The sequence below is a fragment of the Polyergus mexicanus genome, unplaced genomic scaffold (assembly GCF_030449975.1).
Source record: "Polyergus mexicanus isolate NDT 795.1 unplaced genomic scaffold, iyPolMexi1.0 SCAF_1, whole genome shotgun sequence".
In the NCBI taxonomy this organism is placed as follows: Eukaryota; Metazoa; Arthropoda; class Insecta; order Hymenoptera; family Formicidae; genus Polyergus; species Polyergus mexicanus.
Window position 1 is genome coordinate 381,591 of NW_027223321.1, and position 13,346 is coordinate 394,936.

At 36.3% G+C, this 13,346-nt stretch overlaps 1 protein-coding gene across 1 annotated transcript in view; it reads right to left on the reverse strand.

Annotated features, from left to right (window-relative positions):
• Sha (shavenoid) overlaps nucleotides 1–13,346 on the reverse strand; it is an 82,983-nt gene that overhangs the window by 69,299 nt on the left and 338 nt on the right. The gene's annotated exons all lie outside the window — the stretch shown is intronic.

Here is a 13,346-nt window from a genome sequence, read left to right on the forward strand (position 1 = left end):
TCCGGATAAATACACGGGAAAATACCGACGTGAAATTACCGCGTTACCGCAAATATGATGAATGATACGGATTTCTTTTACGATGCGGAGAAAGAGAGAAAGAATTATAGTCCTTCCCTTATAAATTATATGATAATTTTTATCAGCTTGTCCAATCTTTCTGGAAGGGATTATTGAAAACTACTCTCTTTCGTAATGATATAAACGTCTATAAACAGTTTAAGTCGAGATGAACTAATGATACCATAGGAAATTTGAAAGAAACGAGAGTAATGAGAAATATAAATAAAATGTAATAGATTTATATTGTTAATTATAGAATTGCTAATTTTACTAAGAATTCACGTTTGTTAAAAAAAAAAAAAAAAAAAAAACACCTACAAATCAGTCAATAGAAACAAAAGGGGAACAAGAAACGCACGGAACGATCTAATAAACTTTCGATAATTACGTTTTCCATTTTTTCCATAAGAGATATCCGCGATACATCGAAGAAGACATCGTAAGAATAGACGAAAAAACGAACGAAAGGAGCAAAAAGAAACCGCGATCGAGAAAATTGGGACATCGAGGCGTGGCGCCGAGATGATTATCTGTTTTATTAGACTCAAGAAAGCGCGGTACTTGCTCTTCAGCTGATTGTGAGATCTCGACCTGGGCCCCGTAATATATCTCGCTCGTCTTGTTCCACGGAAAGCTCTACATGGCCTTGCAAGGCCATTTCTACGCAATCGGAAATTAGAAGCTATTCCCTCGTTCGTCGCGAGAACGAAAAAGATTTAGGAACCGAGAAAGATGCGTCATCATCGGAAACTTTTCACGACTCTTTCTCTTTTAGTTACTGAAAATTTATTTTATGATTTAAATTATGCTAATTAGAAGATTAGATCGAAGATTAAAAGATTTATAGAATACTCAATACTCGGTATCGATACAATCGTCATTGTCATCGATCCGATGTAATTTCGAAATAATTACTCGGAAATTCTTGCCTAATCCGTTCTTTTCTTCCTCGCTAGCCACTATCAGAATAATAGGATAATAAAGTACCACCTACTTCATTTGATAATCGAGAATCGTGATAAAACATATAGGAACCTGATTGCAAGGGAAACGTGTATCGTAAAAAAGTGTATAATATATTTTACACGCACAACTGATGCAGGCGCGTATTTTAAAAATTAATTTAAAAATCTACTAGCAAAGAATTATATATATTTTTTTCAAATGAATAAATAATCAAAGTACAACGCAACAACTGCACTTTTGTATCGTACAAGTTTCGCAAAATTAAAATTATGCATCTAACGAGCTAATACATAATTCGTCGAAGATGAGCATTACAGTTACAGCCTTAACGTTGTCTTACGCTATTATAGCGAAATAAGTTTAAAGTACAACCAGCATTTTGAGACCAAGAGTTTCACAATCATCGATCAAATGTATACGCTATACAATTCTCTAAATGTCTTAAGGAAGAAGTCTAAATCTCATACACACACAATCAAAGAGCAAATCAATCGGCATTCGGAAAAGAGATTTATGTACATCCGTATCTAACGAGAGAGATAATTATCCATCCCGATATGTACGATATTTAAATTAAAAATTAAGGCAATACGTTAATTAAGATATATATTATTTGAATTTTTTTCGCATTTTAATATATAAAAATGATGCTATTAAAATTACTCGACGGAAAAATGTATTCTTTTCTTTCATCATTCTCTCTAGAGAAACGCTGCATAAAATTTAAATTAAAATTACGTTCAAATAAATCTTTATCTTTATAAGATTTAATGAAATCTTTGAAGCAAATTATTTATGCGTACAAAAGATTAATGTTACCTACTTAAATAAAATAGATATGATAAAAGAAACAAAGTAGCTGAGTTAACGCAACGATTTAATTATTTTCCACTCCATAGAAATTTTTCTCTATTATTCGGTGATTTTAATTATGTTTCCATCCAAAATCTATGGTATATATTGATGAAAGAACATTGCATGAGAGACGATAAAAGAAAGTTCTCGAGTGTTAGTGTTAGCCTTGAACCGGGATGCTAACCGGGATCGAAACGGTCTTTTCGAATGATCAAAATAATCACTCGAAATTTCGCCAACTGATACGGAATAATGAGTGCGCAATATTTCGAAATGATTGATAACGGTATAGTAATTGGAGACGATCAATCGCGCGTCAATCTGGAAGAGTAAATTGCGATGGCAAGTTTTAATTATTGCCGGCAGCAGGCAGCTCGTCATGTATGCAAAAGGCTTAAAAATTTCAATTGTATACACATGTGTGTGTATATGTGTTTATATAAAATGATAATTATTATAGCGCAGGCAATCAATGCACTGAATAAACTGATTGTATCAGTTTACCTCTAATATTTCGATGGATCTTTAAAGCTATTATTTATATCGCCTTTGAAAATTTATAGTTTATATATATATATAAAGTTGACAATAAATAAAATACTATTTTGCAATGATTTTTTCCCCTCAGTATGATATATATATATATATATATATATATATATATATATATATGGGACATGTGTCAGAAAAATGTTGGAAAATGATACCAGCTAACACTAACCTGTCAAATGTCAGCTGGATGCGGCTAGCCATGCGGTAAGTTTCATCGCCCGTTGTAGTCACTACAGCCAGATGATCGATGATCCTCGCAGCACGTGGACGACGTTTGTCAGGAACGATAATGCGATAATGTTTCCTTCGGATTCAGCATTTCAACAGCTGCGACGGCTAATTCGCGAATTTGAGTTACACGTTCTGTCACAATTTTTCCATTAATTGTCAATAGTCCAACACACCAGCCAATTAACGGTATATCTTAACGCGAACGTGATATTATAAGAATTATTTCACATCGCGAACTTTACGAGTCTTCAAATGTTCACGTTGAGATCTTCGAAGGTAGCATAAAAGATGAATCATACGTTGCACTTTCGAAATATTCAGTTACGATAGCAAAGTTTTGTAAGTTTTTCGCGAAAAACGAAAGAGTTGCGTTTCGTTGACATAATCAAAAAGTCTAACACGAATATATGGCTAAAATTTCTCCACAAGACGGGCTGATTTGTCGATGAAAAGCAGATTATTCTTGCATAGTACTTCTCCTCTTCTCTTTTATTTTTATTTGTATACATTTAAATAGATCCAAGATGTATAAATTTACCGTGTCAAATTGTAGTAAAATTTATATCGGTTCCCATTCGTAAAGAGTGAATTATTTTATGAAAAGAAATATGGTTTCTATTTTTATTCCTCGTTGGAAACTTTTTTATCTAAATATAGCAATTGGGCAATGCGCATCTCATTTCATTTTTCTCTCGCTAAAAAAAAGCAATAACCTCAACGATGTGACGATAATTTCCAATAAAATTCTGTATCGGGCAGTAGATTTTAGCTCTCTTTCTATTTTACCGAATCCATCGCGCGCCGTTTCAATGACAGTATGCTCTCCTCAAGGATCCTCTCTTCACACTTCAACAACACCCCATTAGCGGTGGCGCATGTAAGACAGAATTTAAAAAAATTACAATGTCTCGTCCAAGTTTTCCAGAATCTCAATTGATCCATCCGTTCCAGAGATCCATCTCCGTGATCGATCCCCGAGCTTCAGTTGCGATCCCGCGAAAGGGTGCGAAGGGATCAGAAGTGCGCGAACGAGTATCTTGATGGATGACGGTCGCGTGGCGGGGTATAAGAGACGAATACCAGTAGGATGAGTTTCGTGGTGGATCCGTGCTGCGTGGTGGTCGGGTAGTTTGTGGCTGCGAGAGGTAGACACCACACAGGAGAGGTGCCTACGACACCGGAGCGCCGCCGTCGCCGTCTTCGTCCTTGCGGAGAATAGCGTCTTCTTCGTCGCTCTTTCGACGTCTCTCACTCACTCGTGCAGCTCCTTCCCTTCGCTCTTCCAAGGTTCTCGCACCACTCTTCTTGCTCTCCGGCCTCCTTCTAACCGCGCTATTGCACACAGCTATCTCCCTCTCTCTCTTTCTCTCTCTCTCTCTCTAGCAACGAGTCGTTCCTTCCTCGCATCCGCGCCGGCAAGCCAGGGGAAGCACTTCCTTATTCCGGTACGCGTTACGCACATTGCGTCCGAGTCGCATATGTGAATCGAGGAAAGGAATTATTGAATCGTTCAATGATAATCTCTATTTCAATTATTTTAATTGAATTATTGTGTTAAAGATCTGTTGCTCTTCTTTTTCAGAAAAACAGCTGATTGATTGGACAGATTTGTCAAAGTGGAGTATGCAAATTATATAGTTGTGCCGCGAGAATACACTCGAAAAGAGGTCGACTTTCGCACGGCTCGTGCCACCTTGTTGACCGTATAATGCTAAGTGGAAAAATATTATAAACCATCTCGTCGTGAGACGCTTTTCACGATCGTCGTTCACGGACCGGCACGTGGCCACTCATCCAATGCGATAGAACGTAACGGAGTATCCTCGATAATCCTCTATCCCTTCCAATCTAGATTAATCTCTCTTACTGGTGAAATTTTCATCCTAGTTGCAAAATCCAGTCGTGTTGTATTAGTGTCGAATAATAAAACTCCGCGTAAGGTTTGCTTCTTTAAAACGTATCCAGACTATCGCTATGCGAATCCATCCAAGTTATTCTTAACCTCTTGCTGTTTCGCGTAATACTTTGAATAAATGCCAACGAGTTTCTTTGGAAATTGTAAACGTAAAATCTCGACGAAATTACATAATATTTGAAACACTCACAACACACCAATGTCCCATAAGTCACCTGCCGAAATTTCAAGCTCGTGGTACCCATAGAAGAAGATAGTTTGGCACGTTCATAAAATGAAATGACTGCATCGTCATTTCGTGCTAATTGCAGTCGTAATATAAAGATAATTATAAAAATACCCAGACATATATGTACTTTCAGAGAAAAAAATAGTATATTCATCAACGTTACGTGCTATTTTCTTTCTGTATTTTCTCTTTCTTTAATACCTATTTGTGTTTTTTTTGCACAATTTTCTGCTTACTTATATCTTGCATCATAATATTTAAATATATATTTTATTCCTTCTATACAATCATTTTTATCTAAGCCATCAAATAAACGTATACTACTATTTTTATTAGATATAATGCACGAATTAAGGCAATTGTCATAATTATCTTTAAAGTGTCTTTAAAAAATAAAAAGAAAAAAACATTTTGCGTCCCTCTATATGGGACATGCTGTACCTTCGCCAAAGATCTGACGAAAGTTTACCGGAGAACGTGTCATCGCTGCACGTCGTTTACGAGATTGCAATAAGATTTCAAAGTAATTACAACGTGCCCCCTGATAATTTCATGGGCGTTTTAATGACATCTCCCCGTCCCGAGATCGCAGCTTATGAATATTGACGTAAAATCAAATTCCATGGCCACAGCGATCCATTGGCAGGCCGGGGGGAGAGACGAGAACGGGGGCAAAGGAGAAGCGTCAATATTCGGCGAAGGGGTACAGGATCGGCGGGGCCCACCCGCCGTGCAATTAGAGGTACAGTTTTCATTCGTTTAATCGGTTATGCAGATGGCTCGTATTTTCGTCAATGGAGAGAGAAAGAGAGAGAGAGAGAGAGAGAAGGGGAGAGAATATTGACACAAAAATCGCCGCGGCCACCCGGAAAGTAATTAATGGATAATCGACGTTCCTCTTTTTCGCGAATGCACTCCCGATGTTAACCCCGATAAACCGCGACGGCTTTCCGACATTTATTCCACCCTCCTTTGCTCCCCTCCCTCGCGGTAAAATTGATTGAATTTAACGCCGCGCTGATCACGTTCGCCGGATTTTAAGCCGAATTTGCCGGAATGCGATAAACGATGATGCTCGCGCGCCATATTCGGGGACGAGGGTCACTCGAATATATATATATAAAAAGACAAGAAAAGATCCGGCGAGATATCGGTCGCAGTCAAGATTTATGCTCATTGCGTCTCTTCGAAGAGAAAAGACGAGCTTCTCGAGAGAAAAAAAGAGAGAGAGAGAGAGAGAGTTAACGGTGCAAAGATCATCGCGAAAGTACGTATCTTAATTTGTAAGGTTTCACACGTGAATTATTAGATTCGGCTTAAACGTCTTGCGTGTCTCGTAACGAGTGTTTAGTCACGATTACACCGGTATCTCTGGTCGAACAACCAAATGCTCGACGACTGAAACAGGCTGCGATAAACGAAATTTCGAAAACAGAGATTCTCCGATGAAACAAAAAAAAAAAAAAAAAGGGGGCAAATATAATTTTTAGAATAAATAATTATGATGCAAGAAGATTATTTAGAAATTCATCATCGTTTCGAAAAGATTAAATATTGATATTTGCGTCTTAAAAAAACGTCTTGGGGATGAAGACGAGTAAAAAAATACAATAATATAGGATACAATAAAATAAAGATATATACAAATGCAATTTGATGTTTTCCAAATATTGAGAAGCAATATGTTTAAAAAAAATGCATGATACTGGCAATCCTATAAATTTGTTTCATTTTCATTATCTTTAATCCTTGGTCTTATGACTTGTCACACTTGTGTATTAACACTTGACACGTGCTTTATAAACTAAACGACTCCGTTCGTCATTTAAAGACGCTTCTCTGCCACGAGGAGACTTATGTTCGCGCAGATGAAAAGAAGCCGGGGTCCGGGGTCAAAGGATGATAGGGAAAGAATGCGTAAGGAGCGGCGAGGAAACGGCTAAGAAGCGGCTGAACGCGTGACAGCGCCGTATACGGCTTGTGTACGAAAAAGCCATAAATCTCGAGTAATCTAAGAGATTTACGCACAATAACGAGTCCTCTGTCGCCCGCAAATGCGCGCGCGCGCGCGTTTGCCGCTTTTTTATTTCTTTTCCGCGTGTCGAGAAAGTGCGAATTCGTGTCCCACATGGAAATGTAGCGGCTACGAGAAACGTCCTTTCTTTTTTTTTTCTTTTTTCTTTAATGCAAGATGTAGGAGATGGGGCAATTTGTCACCGTCGCGCGCGGAACGCGATGCGATCTGCCTTTACTCTTCTTTTTTTATTTATTCTCTCTTCTCTTTCGTCGTCATTTCCGCCCTCGGTTTGTCCGCGCCCACCTTGCGCGAACTGTTAATTCTCGTGACAAGATTGAGGAGCGAACAAGAGAGCGAAAGGAGGATGTACACGTGCTTATCGTCGCCAAAAAGTCATTACGCGCAGCCGGTTAATCTCGTCCACTTGTCCGCCTCCCTTGTTTCTTCATCAAGAGCCCATCTACTCTAGCGGTATAAAAAATTGATGATTTTTAGAAACTTTTTGTAAAGAATATTTTCAAGGTGATATTTTTGGCGTTTTACATATGTTTTTAATAATGTTTAAACAGTACATCGGTATTTTTAAATCTTAGATATTTAGATTTTTTTTATTCAACACGAGCCTCTGCATATAACGTGCTTAAAAATGAGAATATGACATGCTGCTCCATATGTAATTATACATGTAATTGTCTGATTGTGAAATGAAAAAAGTCGGTCTACTTGTATTCCGTAGGATATTTTTAAAATACTGAATCTAATTAGAATTTAAAATTTTAATATTTAATATTTTTCTCATCTTCGGGAAGAAATGGATAAATTTAAACAAAATTGAAATATCTAATTTTAAAATAACACTACTTTGTTATTTTTTTTCATTTTTCCTAATAAAATTAGATGCAATATTCCAAAAATATTCTACGAGATAAAACTAGACCGATTTTTTTCATTTCAGACGAAAAACAGCATGTAACACCATCGAATCATGCATTTTTGAACGTGCTACGCGTAAAGATTCGTATGAAACAAAAAAAAAATCAAGATTTAAAAATACTGAGGTACTGTTTAAACTTCGATAAAAACATATGTAAAGCGTTAAAAAGATTAATTTCGAATATTCTTAAAAAAAAAAAAAAAAAAAAAAAAAAAAAAATCTTATAAATTATCAATTTTTCAGACTTTTTTTTTTTTTTTTTTTAACTATATTGCTAGAGTAGACTGAATTCTTAAATCTGCGTATCATAGAAAGATTGTCATATTGTTTATCATTACGCATCACAATTTTTCTTTTAACGATATTGCACAATAAAATATATTATTTCCCGAGACCGTCGTATTTTCGCGCTCGAGCAAAGCGAAATACGGAAATGCGGAAGCGAATGAAGAAGGATGCTGCTGGTCCATAGGGCCGTGTATTACGAAAAAAAAATGATACCATATTTCGCAAGTGAACCACTTAAAGGAACGCGGCAGTACAAACGACGCCGAATCTCAACGCCGGATTTATGTCTCCGTTAGATGAAATGTGCGAGATAAGTGAAAAATTGCCCGCTCGTGCGCTCTCACACGCACGTAGGAGGTTTTAATCCCATAAGAGAGTTTGTCCTGTTCGCGCGTCGCTCTCCGGGATATAATCGCTATCAACCGTTATTAAAATTTCGACTATGATGCCTTCCCTGCTGCGTTTTACGAATATCCCGTTAATGTAATCCGTCGCTGAGAATATTTATAGCGTGCGCTAATTATTGGAGATTCTCGCGTAAAAGTGGGTTGCGAATTATTCGAAATAATGTCGAGAAGCGGGCGGAAACGTGAGCCAATAATTCATCGATGCTGCACCCCGACAATGCACGCGTTGTTCAATAAGTTCTTGTCAAAACGCGACGATTGTTGTTTAGCCCCCTACTCTTCTTTCTCACACTGCCTCTCTCAAAATTTACAAAAAAATTAACAAAAAAATTGCCATGTCTAGAAAGTGGCTACGAATGACAAACACAATTCAAACCACTATAAAATGTAAACTAAGAACGATAGCGTCATGCTCGTAGTGTGAAAGAGTTGCTGAAGAATCCCACTATACAGTTGCACAAAGCGGATAGCCTCACACCATCACATTCGGATGCTTTTTTAATGTTCGGTTTCTTTATGGACAGCTCTCGTATAAAACGTGAAATAATCGAATAATTTAAATAATGGATCGCAATGATGTACGAACTCACATTTAATAATCAATTAAAAATCCAGGAAATAGAATATTTGGCGTAAAATGATTTTATAAGGTGTTAAATACTTCTTATAAAGCAATCTTTTAGGACGACAATAAATCAGCTGGTATACGGCCTTGATGTTATGCGTCTCTACCTACACAAGGCCGTTGTTACATAATTCGTTGTCGCCATGAAATATTTAACGTATTACAAAATAAATGTACAAATATCTAAATTAAAAATAGCCATATTTGAAAAAAAATATATCACATTTATATAAATACGATAGAAATATTTTAAATTGTTTAAAATATATATGTGTAAATTTTTAATGTCATTAAATATATATATATATATAAAGATATACCGGAAACGATCTTGGACGGTCGCATTTTCTACGGTGCTGGCGTACAACTTGATGCTAAACTCATGCAACGTTAGCGGTAAGATGCTACACAATGATCACCGGCAAGAAGTATTCGATACCACCAGCAGGAATGGTACTTAAAGGCAGTCTACAGTTAGGCAACATGTGGCAAAGCGACCATCTGTCTAGGAAGCGGACGCCGGCGGGATTTGCGAGGGCCGAGAAATGCGCGAGGAGGAACAGCATATCTCTCGCTTCGCCTTCTCTCCGCGCGAGAAGACGAGATAGTCCATTATGCGTGACTGGCTCGACTTTGAAGGCGTATGCCCACTTTGCTGTCTCGCGCATAATGCCAAGTATCTCGCGATGTGTGTGTGTATACGTGTATGATTGACAGAACCACCGGTGTTACGTTTACCATTTTACACGAAACCTGAAATGTAATTGAAGTTCATTGACTGGACGGAGAGACGAATGTCAGATTGAATGCTTAAGTGATTAAGGCTTTGATTTTGAGCTAACAAATACACATATGAAATATATATTATAATAAAATATTTAATTTCAAAAATATATTAAAAAAAAATTATCGCAAAAAAAGCAATATTATTTAATCAAATATTAAAGGATTAGTTAAGAAAAAAGTGACTTCTTTTTGTCAAAATTTTTCGAATATATTATATATATTATTTTATAATCTCATCTTCGATTATTAAGCTAATTAAATTAGTCCATTTTTAAATTAATAATTAATAACGTAGAGTAATAGAAATACTTATTAGAATCTATATTTTTTAAATTTGTAACATTAATTTAAGATCAATTGACAATTCCGTGCTTTAAATATCAAAGTTGACATATTTCGCAAACGTAAAATTGCTTTCCAATTTCAATTCTTACCGACATCATTTATCGTTGTTAACTGATTACTTAATTAGTATGTATGTATGTATTTTCCTCTCGATATACATTTTAATTATAAATTATATTTGATGGCATGGAAATATTAACCAGAATATTTATATTTAACGTTCTGAATAGGGCAATGTGTCAAACGACTAAGCTGATGCTCAAGTCAATATATCAACGTCATTGTACCAGTTAATTGGCCGACATCGTACGTATGTACTTGCATTTCTCAGTTCTCGCGGAATAAACTTTGGCTTGCAATTAAATCCTATATCTTTTTGCATCTATGTCAATTTCAATACTGCGCATATGATATTATCGGATATCGATGTATTGCAAAATTATATAAAATATGAGATATATATAATCTTATATCACATAATATTACAAAACAAAAAATATATTTCACACACATACATAAGAAATAAATTATATATACAAATCAATTGCACGAGAAAAATATTATATATAATTTAATCGTTCATGAAACTAAACGAGCAACGAGATATCGCGTAGGTCGACCCGAGCGTGCGTCGTAAGCAAATTTAAGAAAAATTTCAATCACATATCAATATAAGCGATATAAGCGGATGGTCTCACCGACCGATAAATTCCACTTGTACGAGGGCTATAATCACACGATTTGAAAAAGATGTCGTAACAAATGCCCATGAAACAGAAGATATTAGCGGACACGCTCATTGACTCCTGAACTCCCCCCGAGAACGTCGACGAGGCTTTTTAGTCTCATCAAGCAAAACGCATCGTGGCACTCGCACTGCTTCGGGGCTCTCTCTTTTCGCTGCGTTCATAATAATCATCCCATGGTACGTATTATCGCCATAGCCTCCTCTCGTTGAAGCTACGCGAGAACCGCGAGAGAGCTCTCGGAAAGTGAAGTTCCGCTCGATCAAAAACAGGTGATAATCAAGATGCGGCCTTTCGTTAATTACCGTCGAACTCGCCGCTGGCTACCGCGTTTAATTCCTTATTTACTGCCGTACATGGCGATGAGCGTGATAAACGATGCTTGATCCCGAGTGTCTCAATTTTTAACGATACTTTTGCTTCTGGTTAAACGCAGCGGTAGCGAGACGAACTCTCGAGCGGTGGAAACGAAAGTAAAATTATGGAAAAAAAAAAAAAAAACAACAACAATGAATCGGAAAATTATTATATGTGATTAAAATGCTATTGACATTTAGTTTCTTCACGAAGTATTACGATAATATATCTTGCAAAAATATTCAGAAATTTTTAAAAAAATAATAATAATCATCTTTATCGTGCGATATTTGGTACGTTACATTGTAAGCGATAATAAAAAAAAAAAAAAAATCTTATATGATAATCGCGCGTGGAAATAATTTACGAAAATCGCCAATTCTCATTTAACATTTTTTTTTTTTTTTCTTTAACGGAGAATAAATACGGATCGCGTTAGAAAATAATATTCATGACGATAATCTGTAAGATAATTATGAGAGAAATAAGAGAGATCGCTTCCCGTGCGTTTACCTATGCACGTGCAGAAAGTAGATTTCTTAAATAAATATTTAATACCGGAAAGGTTAAGTTATGGCCTTGAGTTGAAGTCGTAGAGATCGTAACTGGATTTTCGGGATTTGAGCCTGGCTCGCGCTTCGCGACTCGTCGTGTCGATCTCTCCGTCCGATAGTGTCCGCGTGTACTTTATTTGCAAGCCGAGAATAAGGCGGTTCTATCTACGAGAATCTGCACGATTTCCGTGAGTTATCAGCGTCGGTATTTATCGATGAATCGCAACTACTTATACCACAAATACTTAATTAAGCGCGTCAAAATCGACGATTAATTGCGCGCGCGCGGAGTGAATTTAATGAAGTTAATTAAGAATCTAATCGGCGAGCGTACATCTCGTAATTTCGTTCGACGAACTATCCCTTTTACTGTTTATTAATATTCAATGACACACTTACTGAGTATTGATGGGCGATTGAAAATGCGCGATGCACTTTAGAAAAATGCGCCGCAATCAATCGATTAACGGAATCGCGATAGGAAAGCCAATTCTATTTTCGATTTTTGTCCCCGCAATCGCATGCTACAAGATGAATTATACGAAATCGTAATATTTCCGATTACGAGGATCATTGAAAGTCTCCGTCACAATTAACGGTAGGTGCCTTGTAAAAAAAGAATTTGAATAAACTGGCTTTACTCAAACAGAATCGATTAAATCAAATCGATTAAAATTATATAATTATACCAATTATTATTTTAACAATTATATTATATATAATACAATTAAGCATTTTAGGCCCACTTTAAAGATATCTATAATTCGTAATAAAATTCAGAACAGAATTCTAAATATAAATTACACGTATTCTGTAATATAAAAAATATTTGGAAAATTGAATTACACAAAATATATATCAGAATACATATATATACATTCAGATATGTAACATAAAATTATAAATAGAATTTTATTTTTTAGATTTGGTCGCGAATTATAGATTGTCTAAAGTGAATAATAGATAGGTACTTCGAATCATTCGAAAATCTTAATAATAAGGGTGTGATCCCGCGAGAAAATTATTTAAAAAATGAAAGCGATCACTTCCTGTGCGTTCACCTATGACACGTGCGCAAGATATCCCCGACAATCGCTCTGCACCGACCGAGTTATACGAATCTTGATCGCTATCAATGTGATATTTCACGGCGAGATGTGGCAGCCAACAGTCAGATCCGACAACTACAATTGTAATTAGTTGGTCACGTAGTCGCTGTTGCAGCCTGATTGCGCGAATAGGATCCTGTTTTTGGCGGATCCATAATCGTAAAAACTGTTTGCAACCTGTTCCACAAATATGGTCTTACGGTGATTCTAACACTGACATGAACAGTCGGTGGATCAAGATATGTTTCGCGAATTCTGTTTAACCGATATTCATCGATATGCTCTAACTAAATTGCTCTAAATTAAGAATAATGATAAGTTATGAAAAATTTAATTATATTTCTTCTCTTGTGTAATATATACTATA